This window comes from Rhea americana, unplaced genomic scaffold (genome assembly GCF_003343005.1).
Source record: "Rhea americana isolate MKP2758 unplaced genomic scaffold, rheAme1 scaffold_4, whole genome shotgun sequence".
NCBI classification, from domain to species: domain Eukaryota; kingdom Metazoa; phylum Chordata; class Aves; order Rheiformes; family Rheidae; genus Rhea; species Rhea americana.
The window spans coordinates 4445482-4461256 of NW_028186534.1; the positions used below are offsets into that span (position 1 = coordinate 4445482).

At 38.2% G+C, this 15775-nt stretch overlaps 1 protein-coding gene across 4 annotated transcripts in view; it reads left to right on the top strand.

The window, feature by feature from the left end:
• The window catches only part of NCOA3 (nuclear receptor coactivator 3), a 91240-nt gene that overhangs the window by 15805 nt on the left and 59660 nt on the right, over positions 1-15775 (top strand). Inside the window, exon 2 of one of the 4 annotated variants that reach the window (XM_085314012.1) lies at positions 9092-9133. The exons of the other annotated variants lie outside the window; for them this stretch is intronic. The gene's annotated coding sequence lies outside the window, so the exon portion shown is untranslated. The remainder of the gene's footprint in view (positions 1-9091; positions 9134-15775) is intronic. 4 annotated transcript variants of the gene reach the window in all.

Here is a 15775-nt window from a genome sequence, read left to right on the forward strand (position 1 = left end):
TCAATGTCCTAGGTTGTTATAATTGTCAAATCTGTTCATTAATCCTTTGTCTCTTAAGCAGAAATGGTTCTACTGAATATTTCTTTTAGCCAGCACTCTTCAAACCCAGAAATTTAATCTATTCACACTTTATCAGTCATTCACCTTTTCTTCCTCTCCCAGATTTCACAAGAGCATCCTATGTAGCGAAAAACACTTTCAGACTATGACTATTCCAATTAGTGTCAAATTAGCTTGAAACTTTATTCAAGCGACTGAGGTTGCACAGATGGAATAGTCTTCTGGCCTGCAAAAATAATCCATTGTGCTCCTATTTTGCATAAGTTTGACATAGTAAGGCTCCAGATAGTTTATGCATATCAGAGAACTTGAGAAAAGACAACAAACTTTCTCAAAACTATGTGATATTTCAAGGCTGCTTCTGTAGACTTGTTTCCTGGAGCAAGGACTGCTCTCTGGATTAATGCACTTTGAATAGCTTAAATTTTTAAGTGTACTACAGTTAACTCTTACCCTATGTAGACTCTTACAATCTTGGCCACTTGTATTCATGCTGAAGTATCAGATGTCTACAGCAGCATAAGAGGTTTTCAAAATAACTTAAAAAAAAATCAAGTAACTTCCTCCTTAAATATTGAGGCACTAATACAGGATAGATGTACTTATTATAGATCTGTTGTACCAGATTGGTGGTGTCAGCTGAGGATGTACCACATTTGTGGTGGTGTTACTATGGCAACTACCTTCTAAGAGCTGTCTCAAGGTCACTCATCAGTTGTAGCCTGGAGTGCTTGCTTCTTAAGCAAAAGATCTACACCAAACAGATAATTCAGAAAATGAGCACTTTGCTTTGAAAAAGCAACAATACGGATGCAAAGCAGTATTTTATCTCTGGATTGAGGGAAAGGAGATTCTCTTTAATTGCTTTCCATATATTCATCCAGCAGCTATTTGAGGATTCTTAGAATCATGGGGGAATTTTTTGTTGAAATGTAATCCATAAGTAATCTAGTATTAATGACATGTATAAATTACTTATCTTTTTTAAAAAAATACCTTTTCTTTCCCCCTTCCTCCAGAAAAACAAAAAACCCTTGTGTTTTAACTTGTGGAAGCTAAAGATCTTAGACAGAAATCAGTGACTAAACCTGAAGCTTAACATACCAAAACAACTGCCTACACTGATGAAAATTTAGTGATGGTGAAAACTGTAATGCTAAGCTGAGAATTCAGTGCTTCACATACTTAAGGTCATCTTGTATGAGACATTCAGATGCATCCTTGCATCTAAATCATTGTGGATGCAGTTAGAGAATATCAAACACTCTAGTAGTGTTTTCAGTCTAATACACACTGATTCAGAGACAAGGCTAGAGAAGGAATTGTTCGTAAAGTTGATCTTACTAAAATTTAATTTAAATGAAAAAGTACTATTTCCTTGTTTCAAATAGTTAACTGACCAGCAAAATGCTACCATGCTTTTTTTTCTTTTTCCTTTTTGGATTTAAACTCATTTTTCTTGTTTTGCCTCATTCTTTGGGCTAAAATAGTTGTTTGGTAGTTACATAAAATGCCATTGGACTCAGCATTTGATACTACGTCTCACTGTTTCAAACCTTTTACAAAGTGATTAAGCTTTTTTTTTTTTCCTTGAGAACTTACACCCATCTGTTATGCTACTGTACTCTAGCTCTTCTCTCTTCCTAGTGCCCGTTCTTATAATGCAGTCAGACAGCAGTTTAATCCCTCCTTCTCTTGCCTTTTAGACTGAACAGAACCTGTTCTTTTGATTTCCAGTYGAGAACATGTACTAGCTATAGGCTCACTCTTGTACGCTTGCTCTCAATTGCTCACACTCTCTCTGTATATATTTCTTTTTAAATTTCATATTAGTATCTAGCTTCAGAGAACTTTGTTATTTCCTAAGAGCATAATGTACTTCTACTAAGGAATATCTTTTTAGAGGTGCTCCTGGAATTGTGTCTGTAAACATTACTGGAGTTGTAGACCAGGAATCACTTTCTAGAGCCTGCTCTAGAACTGGATCCGAACTGGATCTAGTGCCATTCACTAGAACTAGATCTAGAACTGTCTGTTGTTAATAAACATTACCAATCGTTAAGTCTCATTCAAAATCTTTCAGAATTTCATAGAATCAGTAAGGTTGGAAGGGACCTCTGGAGATTATCTAATCCAGCCTCCATGCTTAGCAGGGTCACCTAGAGCATGTTAGGCAGGGTTGCATCCAGGCAGGCCTTGAAGATCTCCAGAGAAGGAGACTCCACAACCTCTCTGGGCAACCTGCTCCAGTGCTCCGTCACTCTGACAGTGAAGAAATTTCCCCATATGTTCAGGCGGAACTTCCTGTGGCTCAATTTCTGCCCATTGCCTCTTGTCCTGTCACATGGGACAACTGGAAAGAGTTTGTCCCTGTCCCCCTGACATCCTCCCTTCAGATACTTCTACACATTGATAAGATCCCCCCCTCAGTCTTCTCTTCTCCAGGCTAACAGGCCCAGCTCTCGCAGCCGTTCCTCATAGGACAGATGCTCCAGCCTTCCAGTAGTAATTTGAATTACTGCTTTGGAATTTTTATGCAAGTAGGTTTAACAGTTGTCATCCACAGAACTCAAGTAACCATYCATAGAGTACTACTTGAACTACACAGAAAGAGCAGGCGAGTTGGTACTTCTATTGCCAGATTAGTAAGATTATACATGTATCTAAGGGGGGGGGGAATGAGAACATTTAAAAAACTAAGGATATAAAGCTAATAGTCCAAAGGGTTTCTCTCAATCCTCAATAAAACATGCCTAGACTCTAGTGGGAAAGTTGTGCATTCCGACCATTCTTCTAAGTGGGTTGTCCATTATCTCTACTTCAAAGTTGGCCTTCAAGAAGTGTTCGTGCAGATGTCTTGACTTCTTTCTCCGAAGCAAGCTGTCTATTAAACATTAGCGTATATTACAGAATGAAAATGCTAGTGTATCTATTGCTATAGCGTGAGGCTGTAGCAAGAGAAGAGTAACTTTCACCTGCTGGTCTGCAATGCAAGCAGTTTTTCACAGACAACTTAGAAATTGCACAAAAGGAAGTATTTGCTGACAAATACTTCTGTGAGCCACAGGACTGGCACCTACATCACTAACTACTTGGAACATGCTTCTAGTTTGAGAACCATGGAAGGCACAGTCTTCTCACGTAAAGCTGTCAATGCAACCCTATGGCTATGCCACCATAGGATAGTTACCCTGTAGCTTTAGTTTGTTAGCCTCTGTTGAGCTCAGGGATAAGTTTATTCAGCTGTTAAACTGAACTCTTGCTGAATTCCACATGTTGGCTACACTGCTGATAGAAAGCAACTTCAAAACTATTTTAGGCATATTTATAGAGATTTAGTTATAAGAAACAATTGTAGAGCAGGTATCTTCAGTATCTGCTTAAGAGGAAAAAATGAAACTTTTTTTATGTGCACTCAAGAGGGTTTCAAACTCACTAGGTTAGACTTGTGGGTCAGCCTTCCACCTCCGTTTCCTCTATTATTGCTTATTAAGAATTCTCCAAGAGTTTCTGGAAGGAAAATCATCTGCAGCTGTTACATATTTCTCGGAGACACAACTGGCTGATCTCTTTTGACAAAGGCATGTGAGCTAAGATGCCCAACATTGGAATCTTTTATTCCAAGTATACATACTGACGTTGGGCAGAATAGACTGAAAAGTTCAGCTCTGCGAATTCCCTCAGCCACCTGAGAAGGTTGGATTTTCTTTTTTTTCTTTGCAGTAGCAAAGCTGTTTCAACTTTCTAATGTAAAACTTTAAACAAAAGGTTGGATACTTTCCTGTAATCATACCCCCCCTTGAAAGTTTCTTCTATTATGGAGCCTTGCTATTTAGTAATTCCAGTCCAAGCTAAACTCCCCCCCTCCTCCAGAATAATTAAAGAAAAAAAGTGAATCTTTCAGGCTTTTTTCCCCTCTCCAAGTAAAGTTAGCAAGGAGATTCATTAACATTGCATGCCCATTTTGGGATGGGAGTGGGGGGAGATTTTAATGTACTTGTTACTGTAAAAACAACAACAACAAAACCCAACAAAAACRTCACTGTGAGTTTGTTACTGTGCATGAAATGGAATGTTTCTCTTTTATAGCTATGCTGGCTCCATAGGATCGACAGTGGAATAAAATAAGTAACCAACAGCCCTAGAGTTTAGCCAAATCATTTGGGACTAGGGCAATTAGTTGGGGGGGGGGGGCAACAGAATGCCACAACAATCTCACAGTGTAAAAGAGGCTTGTTCTGACTTGCCTAGGGTATTAAGGTGGCATTTTTAGAATTTTCAACCAAAATTAAAGGCCCCACTCTGAAACCAAGGATTGCAGCAACGACTCTGAGTTTTCTCTGTATACTTGCATGGGAAGTCCGTTACGTTTCAGTATTGCATTTGAGAACATAGAAGGGAGGAGACAGCACAGTTAAGTAACTGCAGACAGAGCACAGTTAAGTAACTGCTTAAGGTCTTAATATAAGACTAGCCATCGTCATTTTTTTTACCTGTTTTTTCGATGAAACTTTAAAATGGAGGAACTTTTATTAAGATTTGTTATGTAAAACTGTGTTCTAAATTTGTTTTGCAGAACAGATGAAGTGGCTTTGCAATCAAAACTTTTAATACCTTTCATGASAGATTTCATCAGTTATACTTGGCCAAAACAGCAAATATTCCAAGTTTAGGAGGAAAAAAAAAATACCACTGGTACTGTTTTTCTGAAAAAAGACTGTAAGTTTTAAAGCTCTTTCCACACACCTAAATCAATTTCTCTCTCTCATCGGCTATCTTACCAATTCTTTCCTTGTTCTAACCGCAAGAATTTCTTCATGATATCTGCTAGAATGGGATCTACTACTTTTCTTGAATATGCTTTGCTCTATGCAGTTACTTGCTCTATGCAGTTACTTGCAGTCTTAGAACATTGGAGGAGGATAAAGCACAGAACAAGAGTCAAAAAAAAGAATAAGTGATTAAATAATTTTGGACAAGAAGAAAATGTAGCTTCTAGAATTAAGATGTCTTGCCTTTTTTCCAGTTGGGATAACTTGCATACCTTGTTTTTGCTGCCATGTACCCAGATGTGACTAAACTATTTTCAGGAAAAAGTTTCCTGCAGCATTATTCTACTACTCTATCTACGAAGATATTACTGTCATGTTAAAAACATTAAGTTTTGTATTAGTTGCAACTTACTGCTATAGATTAGAAACTGCCTATCTCAGAACTGGCAGAAGTTAGTTTAACCTTCTCAGAGAAAATGTGCTCATAAAATAACTTGGAGAAGATCAGTTGACTGTTTTGCTAGCAGTCACCTGAAAGCTTTCAATATCTGGCATAAGGATATTCACCTGGCATGGTCTCTGCTAGTGCTAACACTGACCCTAGGAGAAAGGAGAAAGTTCTTACCTTGTAGACTTCGGTCAGGCATGATGTCAATAGTACCATACTAGAAAAAAGTGTGAGATTAAGGAACTGGCTAAAGCAAAGCAAAGACAGAAYTGGAAATAGTGGCAGTCCTGGAGGTGATCAAGATCTGGAATGAGCTTGTTCCAAATTTTCATTACCTCCTTTAGCTAGAGTCAACATTTGGTTCTAGATATAGTTCTAGTTTTGGCTTGAGAAATTAATCTAGAATTGACCTCAAGACACACCACAGAAATATCGATAAAAACGGGTTCCTGGAAGCAGCATCAGCTCTAGGAAAGGTTTGAGTCATGGTTTTGGGGTGTGGCTCCAGAACTGGTGCCGAGGCGGGCTCCAAGAGATTGTTCCAGACATGCTGCTAGCAGTGATTCAGGATCCATTTTAGATAACCTGTAAGAAAGTCTTCCTACACAAGGTCATAGAAAGCAATTTCTAAAGCAATACATAAGCCCTGATTTGGTATACTGTGGCAATGGGAGATTGTGTAATTTGGTTTGGTCTAAGTAAATTAATTATTTGTTTGGCTAAATATTCCTTTTGTAAATACATACAAAAAAAAGTTTCTGCCTCAAACCAACTTGTTAGCTGGTCCTAATCACTTCTCAAATATTAAGTTACTGCTAATGAGAAGGGACTTGACTGAAGTTAAAAATAGACCATGATGAACTTAACATGAACCTTAATATCTTTTCCAGCTTTTAAAAGGATTGTATTGCAAATTGTGTATTGTTTAGTTTGTTTCTCACTGATTCAAAATACTGGAATGAACTGTGTTACAAAGTTAAGCTGCTGTGGTTGCATTGCTTACATTTTGGATATCTTATCTAAATACTTTACAAATTTGATGCAGTGTTCGAGCTTGGAGATGAGGTTTTTAATTCTTACTGTTACTTCTGAAGGCAGAAGTAAGCATATTGTGGAAGATGCAAGATACAACTGAAGTGTGTTTGTGCTTGACATGTGGAATAAACTTGGTTTGTTTACCTGGGCTTTGGATAAAGTCAGTGTGGCAAATTAGATATTTTTACTATATGGAGTTTTTTTTTTTTACTGCAGTCTTAAAGATGTTTCCAGTGTTCTTTTGAGCTTGATCTTTACAAGGATCCTTCTTTATACTGTTTAACATATATTAATGTAAATTTATTTATTGATTTAACTGCCAGGCTTACTAGTTACTGAATAGAAACAGTACGCTGACTTTGACTAAAACACTTCCATGAAGTTTGTTGTATGAAGCTTAAGGAAAATAATCGCTAATGTAATGCCGCTTTTTTCAGAGCTATGAGTTAGTAGTGGCTTGCTTATCTCTGAGCTCTCTTCTTCTGGGTGAGTATCTGTATCCTTAGCTTTTGATTTAGTAGAGTTTACCACAACAGTATCTTTAGGGCTGGGTTTGTGTGCTGCTCTCATTTGGGGCAGGTGTGTGACCTGAATGGGTAGAATGGTCTCTGTACCTGCAATTCTTTTTTGCCCCAGRAATTTGCAGTATCTCTTAAAGCAGTGGCCCTGACACCTTTTGGTTTTGTGCAAGATTTTTGTTTCTGACCCTTTTAAGAGCAAAGAACCCTCCCAACCTTTTGTCATGACAATCTCTCCAGCTGTCGCTCTTCTTGACTAACCTTTTCTCCCCTCTTCCTCTATGTGGGTTCCCCTGTTAGACCAATATGCCATCTGTGCCCTCTGCTGCTAATGTGAACAGTGGTTTTGATTTTTGAGCTTTGACACATATGGTAAACTGGGTAAGAGGTACCACCTGTGTAATGGAATTACCTACTCATCCAGCTTTCCCCTAATCTCTCCCCCTTACTGTTGCACAGTAGATGAGAGCAACAGGGCTTACTCTCAAGTAAGTCTGGAGATATGATGCTTTCAAGTTGCTGTTCATTGAGCTCTGATATAAGTCTTTCAGGGAGACATTTACTAGTTAATGGGGTTTTGATGGTGTCTAGTAGTAGTTGATGGCACAGAAGCTGTATGTTGAGTGCTATTAGCAGTCCTGTTAGTGTGACAAAATAACATAGTAAAGGACCTCTCCTCTGTGGCTGAAGGTAACAAAACCCCCTATGTTTTTAAAGACTTAGTGTGGCATTGTTTTCTTTGCAGTAGTATTAGGAAGTAAAGAGTCAGTTTTCATSGTTATTCCAAATACAAATGTCTCACTGCTTTGACCTCATCTCATTTTCAGAGAAGTACAGGGCATCAGGGTGGCAGCATGATCACAGCTGCACTGAGCAAATTGAGATTCTATGCTTTTTTTTTTTTCCTCAGCTCTAATCTGCTTCTGTGTTGGGGCAGGATTGATCAGATGCTAGTCAATCAGCAACCAAACTGTGTCTAAAGAGGCAATGCTAGCTCTGACTTGAGGGGTGGCTCTGGAAGGTGCTCTGGGCTTCTGTTCTGTGACTCTACAGAATTACTTCATACTCCCTTCTTGAAGTGGCTCTAAGGGTGGCTTTATTGCCTGACCTACCACAGGCTCTGGATCCAGCTGTAAAGGTGGCTTTAGAAACAACTTGAGGAGTAGTTTGATGGCTGGCTCTGGAAGTTGGCTCTAAAGCCACCTTTACATGTAGCTCAAGATGCATCTAGATCCAGCTCATGGCTTGCCTGCATGTGTCTAAACTTAGCTAGCTAGATCTAGAGTAAAAAGGCAAGGAGCCTTGAGAAGACAGGCTGAGAAAGTTGGTGTTAGCACTCTGATAGCATCGAAAGTTTACAACAATTTTATTTACAAAATCTTTGCTGCCTTCAGCCCATCTTTCTTTCTTATTTCCTCAAGAGCTCTCTGTGTAATAGCTTAATCTCTACAGCTTGCAGGTGTAGCCTCAAACTTAACTTGAGACATATTGTAACCTTGAATCATGAGGAGAATCATTAACTGTTGCAGTGGTGGTATGCTCTGGTCTGTGATCTTTATGCTTAGTGATGTATGTGTGGGAGAAAACAATAGATTCCTGTCCATTTTTTTTCCACTGAATAAAAATAAATCTTAATTATAGATTATTTTGTGAAAACGACAAACCAGGGTTTAGTAGCATTGAATGTCGTGGATTATTAGCAAGGAAACAGTACGAAATTGAAAATGTCGTATCATTATGCATTCATGTTATGCCTTCCTCTTATATAATGAGTAATTCTGGTCTATGCCATATCAAAAAAGAGTATAGTGGACTTAAAGGTGCAGAGAAAGGTAACAAAGATCAAAGTTGTGGAACAATTTCTGTATGAGAGGAGAAAATAAACCAATGCACATCTGCCATCTTTTTTGGCTTCAGAGGACTGGACAGATCTATGAGTGTCACGGAAAATCAACAGGAAGAAAGCGTTTTACTCTTCAGTCACTTTATTTCCCTCCTGTTCTTTATCAGATGGCAAAGTTTAAAAATAAACTAGTACTTTTTCAGGGTGTAGAGCTCAACTACAAACCTTACTGCCATAGGGTATTGTAGATGCTACTAATTTTCATGCACTCTAAAAGTATTTTTATAGTTCTATACAAGAGAAATCCAGCTACTAGGACACACTGTCCTTCTGAACTAGGAAACGACTGAGTTGTAGCCTGTGAAGTTTAAGCGTATGCTGCAAGAGAATCATGCACGTACCTTGTTCTTCCTAGGCAATCCCACTGGCTTTCGTTGGAGAGAGAATACTGGGCTAGGTAAGTCTTGTTTGACTTAATTGTCCAGGACTACTTTGATTTATAAGATAAGATCCAGAGAAAACTTTTTTTTTTTTTTTTTTTCCAGCAGGGGTTGGGTGAAAGGAAGAAATAGTTATCTTTTATTTTACTAAGAAATTTTAATTTTCTTATATTGTGTATTATTATTATATATAGTCTGCTCCATTCTACCTCTCTAAATTTGAGGAAATCTGTGATATGACCTGACTTCAGTATGTATGATAATATCTAATGCTAATAGGATTTTGGAGATACTTGGACCTTTAAAGGATGTTACTTTTAAAAGTTGTGGAATGGAATGATAGCATTTTTCTATGTATATATTTGCCTCTAGTTCTTAATCCTTGTTTTCCTATTCCTGAAGTAACTAATGATGTAAATGCTTTGCTTGGAACTATCTTTTTGAAACAGTAGTAATGAAACAGAATTTCTTAATTAAAGCTGTTTAGGGCCCGGAATGAATATGATGCTAATAATCAGTGTTTAGTACTGATTTTTGCCATAACTTGGGGGGGGGGGAAAGAAAATATAAATTAGCCTTCAGTATTCAGATAGATTAATATGTCAAGCTATACACCTGTTGCTGGAGTGTGAAGCTAGTCGCTTGTCTGGACCTCCTTTTCGGCAGGATTATGGCCTCAGAAAAGAAAGCACATCCTCTTCAGTGTAGTCTCTGATAGTAAGATCAGCCTCTTTGCTCTGCAGTTTAGCAAGGTAAAATTAAAGTGGGGCTGGCTTGCTCAGAAAAAGGGAAGGTTAAAGCAAAGGGAGATAATGCAAAGCTTTGAAGAATGATCTCTCCTAAGCGCAGAAAGGATTAAGTATTTTGTTTCACGTAGGTCTGCTAGTTTAAATGTTAAATGTTTCTAAGCAGTGATTTGCAGACAGATGCCACACTGAGGTAAATAGTATGTCATGGAGAGAAATAATAAATAACTTCTGCTCTTGACTGGATGGAGGCACATGACTAAGCATGTTAGTCATAAATCTACTTGCAGTGAAAAAACTAAATTATAGTTCTTATAGTCTGAAAAACAAAATTGATTATATCAGACTTAAGTTCTATATGCTCTCTGCTTTTCTTGTATTTCCCCATGCAATGCTGTGTGTATCCAGTTATTGTATGTGTGCTGTTTTTCACAGGCTTAGTCTGTGTGAAAGTTTAAAAGAGTAAGCTTCTCCCTAGTGGGAACCCGAGTATAGCTAAGGTTTTGTAGCCTTCTGCATATTTGACRTACTATTTGGCACACTAAAAGACCATACGGTGAACTACAGAAAGAAGATATTAAAGCTATCTTGTACCTAGAGACAGTATTAGCAACTTTTCTACTACAACTAGTTTTGACAGAGCCCAAGAATATAAGAGTCTGACAGCAGTGCACCTAAACATCATTTCTCTTAGTTTTGAAGAATTTCATGTAGGAATGATGTACTATAATACATGATTACTTATCTGGGCATATATTATGATCTTTACTGACAAGAAAACACATGGAATCAACTGCATTGTATAGGTGGTATATTCCTGTTATATGGCATAAGTGCAAGATGACTGCTAATTGATTAGTTACCATGTTTGATATGCTTCCTAGCTGCTAATATACACCTCTTGGGAACAGAGGTATGGCTGGATACTGGCTTTAAAGCTCAGCATCAAGTTAGACTTTGAATTAAACTGCAAAATTACCTGAAAGCCCGTCAAAAGAGAACACGATTTGTTTAAATTACAGTGGATGCATATTGGGTGTCTTGTTAGCAGACAACTGTTGAAACAGTGGTTCCCCAGCTCAGGATATTGTTGAATGTAAGATACAACTCAGTTGGTCTATTTGTATGGAAACTAAAGAGACAGTGAATTAAAAAAAAATAAAAAATCAAGAGCTCCATCCTGGCGTTTCCTTCAGTGCAGTTTATAAAAATACATAAAATTGCTTCCTAATGTTGTGAAACTACACAACTATTTAGCCATTTATCTACAAACAAGGAAGCAACTGGATCTGGAACAAAACATTACAAATGTGTTTGGCACTTGAAGGGGAAGGATGTGATCCATTCTTCCGTTTTTGGCAGTCAGTGGCCTCTTGTGCTAACTTCCAGTACGGCTGCACATCTTCCTAAAATTATTTGGATTTTCTATGCTAATAATGGTATCTTCATTTTGGAGAATTCTTCRGATAAACAGTGTTTCAGAAGTGCTCTTTGTATAAAAACGTTCATGAGCAAAGCCTTTTTTAATGGATAAGTAGCTATTATAAATATGCCTGCTGTAGGAATCTCAGGGAGCTTAGTGTCAGACTTGTGAAGTGTGTGTTTTTTTTTTTTTAATGAAAGTGAAGTTTTTTCTTTAATGGAACATTATGAAAACTAGAAGCATAATTTTTTTATGCAATGGAAGTTTGTGGTAAACAGTAGAAAAGCTTGGACAAAACTACCAACATGTGAGCTTCATTCAATAGCATGCTGCTTTTTCTCTTAAATAAGTTCTTGCTGGTAAGCATTTGTATTGAGGTAAAGAATATATACTTTATGTCCAGTAAAGATGGGAGTATTAATGGATGTATGCAAAATGTAAAGAAGAAAAAGTCCAGATCAATAAAACATACCCTGTTTAAATTGTTAACAAAAACAATGTGATGTAATCTTAAAAGTAAGATGGAGTAGTGTTATTTACAAGGTACGCTATTATCTTAAACTCATTGACTAATGGTAGCAATTTATCATTAGGCTACAGTACATAATTCTTCGGCACTGCGCTTATTCTAATGTTGCTCTCAAAATCGCAGGAAATGATCCTAGCATCAGTCCAAACCCTGCTAACAAAATCAGAGCAGGTTGCTTAAAGCTTTGTTCTGTCAGGTTTGAAAGCCTCTTAGGATGGAGATTGCACAGACTATCTGGAACCAGTTCCAGTGCTCAGCCACTCTTTGAAAATTTAAATTCCTCTTGTTGCTGGTTGCGAACGCTGCCTCTTGCCCTTTTGTTGTAGGCCTCCGTGGAGAGGCTGTGGCTCCCTGCCCTATAACRTACCCCCTTTCTATGCAGTTTTCCACAGTTTGTATAGCATTGTACAAAGACACCACCCTTTGTTTCTTTTCTTTTTCCTATTTCAGCTTAGTTTTCAAAGACCTGATCCCTGAAATCTAAGATTTCACTGCAACAATGGYGTTCAAAACAACGTTACAGCTTTGAGTTTTGCTCAGTAACTTTTAGCGGATGCTCTGTGTAATAACTGGGTAAATGAAGGATGGGAATATTTGAAATATAACAAGATAACCTGAGTGTAGTGTGGAGGGATGAATAATTATTCTCATTTGAGAATGATCCTGTTTTGACATTATTTTGCAGTCTAATTGAAAGTAGACTGGTAAACTGTAGTAATTCTAAAAATGCGATATAGTAAAACATATGAAAACAAGAAGAGGAAGAGAGAAAGGGTTGTTTGTTTTTCAGCTGATGAAATTCAAATTTGGAATATTAAGTGTTAGTGTTCGACTAAACAAAGGCCTCTACCATAAGTGTACTGTACCCGTGTACACTGAAATTTAATCACAGGGATATTTTGATTACAGCATTGAGCTAGGAACATTTCCATATTTCAAGGTCAAATCTTGTTTTAGAAATAGCGTGTTTTGCATTAAGTAGCTCTACTTTCCATTCTTTACAATGGAACAAATATGTGAGCACTGATAGCGTGCATGGGAAACTTAACTATTTTGGTTTCGTTTCTTCAGTAACTTCCTTTGCTTTTATTCTGTGATCTTATGCTCACTCTTCAAGTTTCAGAGTTTAGTTATGGGCCAAAAAGTGAGATAACTTTGTTAACATGCTTTTTATTGTTAGGTTGGAGGGTAGMAAGATCTAATTTCAAAAGCAAGGGGAATATTTCTTTTAAGCTATTTTAGTAACCTGACGAAGAAAAATACCACAGAGGATTCTTGAAAGCACTCTAATGCATCAGGCATCTAACAACCATTGAGGTCAATTTGTCTGACTCTGCATATGTAATAGGAAAACTTCTACTAGATAGCTGCAGAGGGGACCCTGCCTTTTCTCCACAGCACCAAAGACTTTTTCAAAATATGAATCTAGTTTTTTTTTTCCTTTTCAGCTGTGGATTTGCTAACAACAGTTCAGTATTTTCTTTGTTTAAGCAAACTGAGAATTTCACATTTTAAAATAGTAATGTATCCAAAATTTTGACTAAAATGAGATGCTTTACAGTGTTGAATAGTGTATTTACTGACATTAATTGTGTAATTTAGATCTTGTGCAAACATGTGAATAAGTGTCTATGTATTGCATCTGCTGACTAGCAAAATGTGCCTAAGGGAAGTCAACATGATTTATAGATTATATTTCCTTCCAGCTTGTGTGCCCCTCCAACCCTTATTGGTTGGTGTAAATATTTCCAACCATTAAATCCATGATTTAAATGCCAGTTTAAAAATGTGCTCTGAATGAATATCCTTTATCAGAAGTTGGGAGCTGTCATAATTAGGGCTGTGTGTTTTTTAATCAGTCTTGTTTACTTCTTATGTATTTAGTGTTGTTGAGTGTCACTGCACCGCCCCCCATGTACCCAGGCTGGGCAAAGGTGAAGTTAGGGTCTGTTATTAGACTAATGCCTATGGCTGTGTAGGAAAGAAAGCAAGGTTACTTTGCTGAGATAGTATCGCACCTTGGAGCTGACACAACAGTCGCAGCTCAATCTGTGGTGGGCTTTTCCGCCACTGATGGGTGGCAGCCCCTCGCAGCACCTACTAGGCAGTGACAAAGCAGCGTGTGCTGCACTGCATATGCATGGGGACTAAAGGAAGAAGCATTAGTTAGGATTGTCAATTCTATTTTAAGTTTTTTGAATGACCTCCCACCCTTAATATTTGGAAATGCAGCTTTGTAGGGTTTTTAAAAGCACGTGGAAAAACGTACAATTTGCTGTAACGGGATTTGTGCTCTGTTTGCCAGCAAGGTCATCGTCCAGGCTCCAGAGCGCAGATTGCTGATGCCCCTGCGGCTGCGGGGCCCGGCCAGCCCTCTCCGGGGTCCTAGCCCCTAGAGGAGCGGCAGAGCTGCCCCCCCGGCTGCTCTTCGTACTGCAGTCTCGGACTGGGGGGGTGGCGGTGGGGGCGACCTCTGCTAATCTCTTGATCCTGCTGCAGCCTCCTGTTTTGTGGATGCTGTGGGTGGGTGGGGCTGTGTAACCTAGAAAAATGTCCCTGTTTACTAGCTGCTGTGCTGCCAGGCACTTTAACTGCTTCAGAGCTGGCAGRTTATAGACAAGCTGCACTTGGTCTTTATAATGCTGTGATAAAACATGTTCTGTCCTGTCAGCACAGAGGAGCTGCACAGGGACAAAGCTTACTCAGTTAGATAAAATACTCGAGGGCTTTGGCAAGTGGTTTAAAGCAAAACTGAGCATGTGCAAAAGATTTTAAAGGCACTTAGCATCTGTGCAGATCTCTTCATTGGGGCAGCGGGAGAAAGTTTGGCTTATTCTAGGATTTGAGCATTTTCTCTTCTAAAGCTTTTAAGTTCTCAGATTGCATAAAAGGTTATACTTTGTTCAACAGAATTCTCCACTCTGTTTTTAAATGCGGCTGAACCAATTTTGTTCAAGTTTTCCGCCAAAAGTAATCCTGAGAGGGGTGTGTGAGACAATCGTTAAGGAATGAGAACGGGCTTCCATGATGGAAAATGTTAGGCATCCGTAACCACAGATGTAGCTGTGCCCACATAGGTAATGATATGCTTTAGTGTATTTTTCTATTTCAGGCAAAGATGCCCACCCTAAACGAAGCATATTCTTTTTCTAATAAACAAGTTCATAAAAAAATAACTCTTTCAGCAGGTCCTCCTGATTTTAAGCTGGCATGAAACTTTAGTTGCCACTCATGTTAGGTATATCAAGACTGTTTGAAGGATGATGTATATTAAAGTGCATGTGTGTGTTCATAAATAAAGACACTGGGGTCGCTTTGCTAGACAAACAGATGCCCTTGGGAAAATGCCTGTTGGCATGGGGTTTAAAACATTTCTCAGCAATCCCTCTCCCCCCCACCCCCGTTTGGTATTGCAAGTTGAAGAGTTTCCTTTGTACATACAGAAAGCAAAATAAATGCTCTGTTGTTTGGTATATATCTTATTTTCATCACCTGTAAGCTTTAATTGTGTTGGGGAATGGAAGAAACTACATCTGTTTCGCCTCATGCATAGTGCGAATCTGGCATGTTTTTAAAATAACTTTTTAAAATATCTTAGCTGTATTCACCTGTGTTTTAAAACTGGTTTTGTAAACAACATGTATAGCCTTCAGAAACTGGAAAAACACATGCTGTAGATGGACTTCTGGAAAAAAAAAGCTAGCATGTTTTCCTCAAATGTTTTTCCTAAGTGGCTTCAGAATAAGACACAGCAAAGATTGGGTGGAGCCTCAGAGTCTCAGTAGGATTGAGACATACTGTTAATTCAAGGGCAGTCTCTTACTAGGTTCATGAGCTGCATAATAAAACATACATACTTAAAAAAAAAAAAAAAAAAAAGATTTTCAAGAGAATTGCATGAAGTTTAGTAAAGGGCCCTCAGAATTTTCATTTTCTAGACATGCCAATGCATCACTGTAAA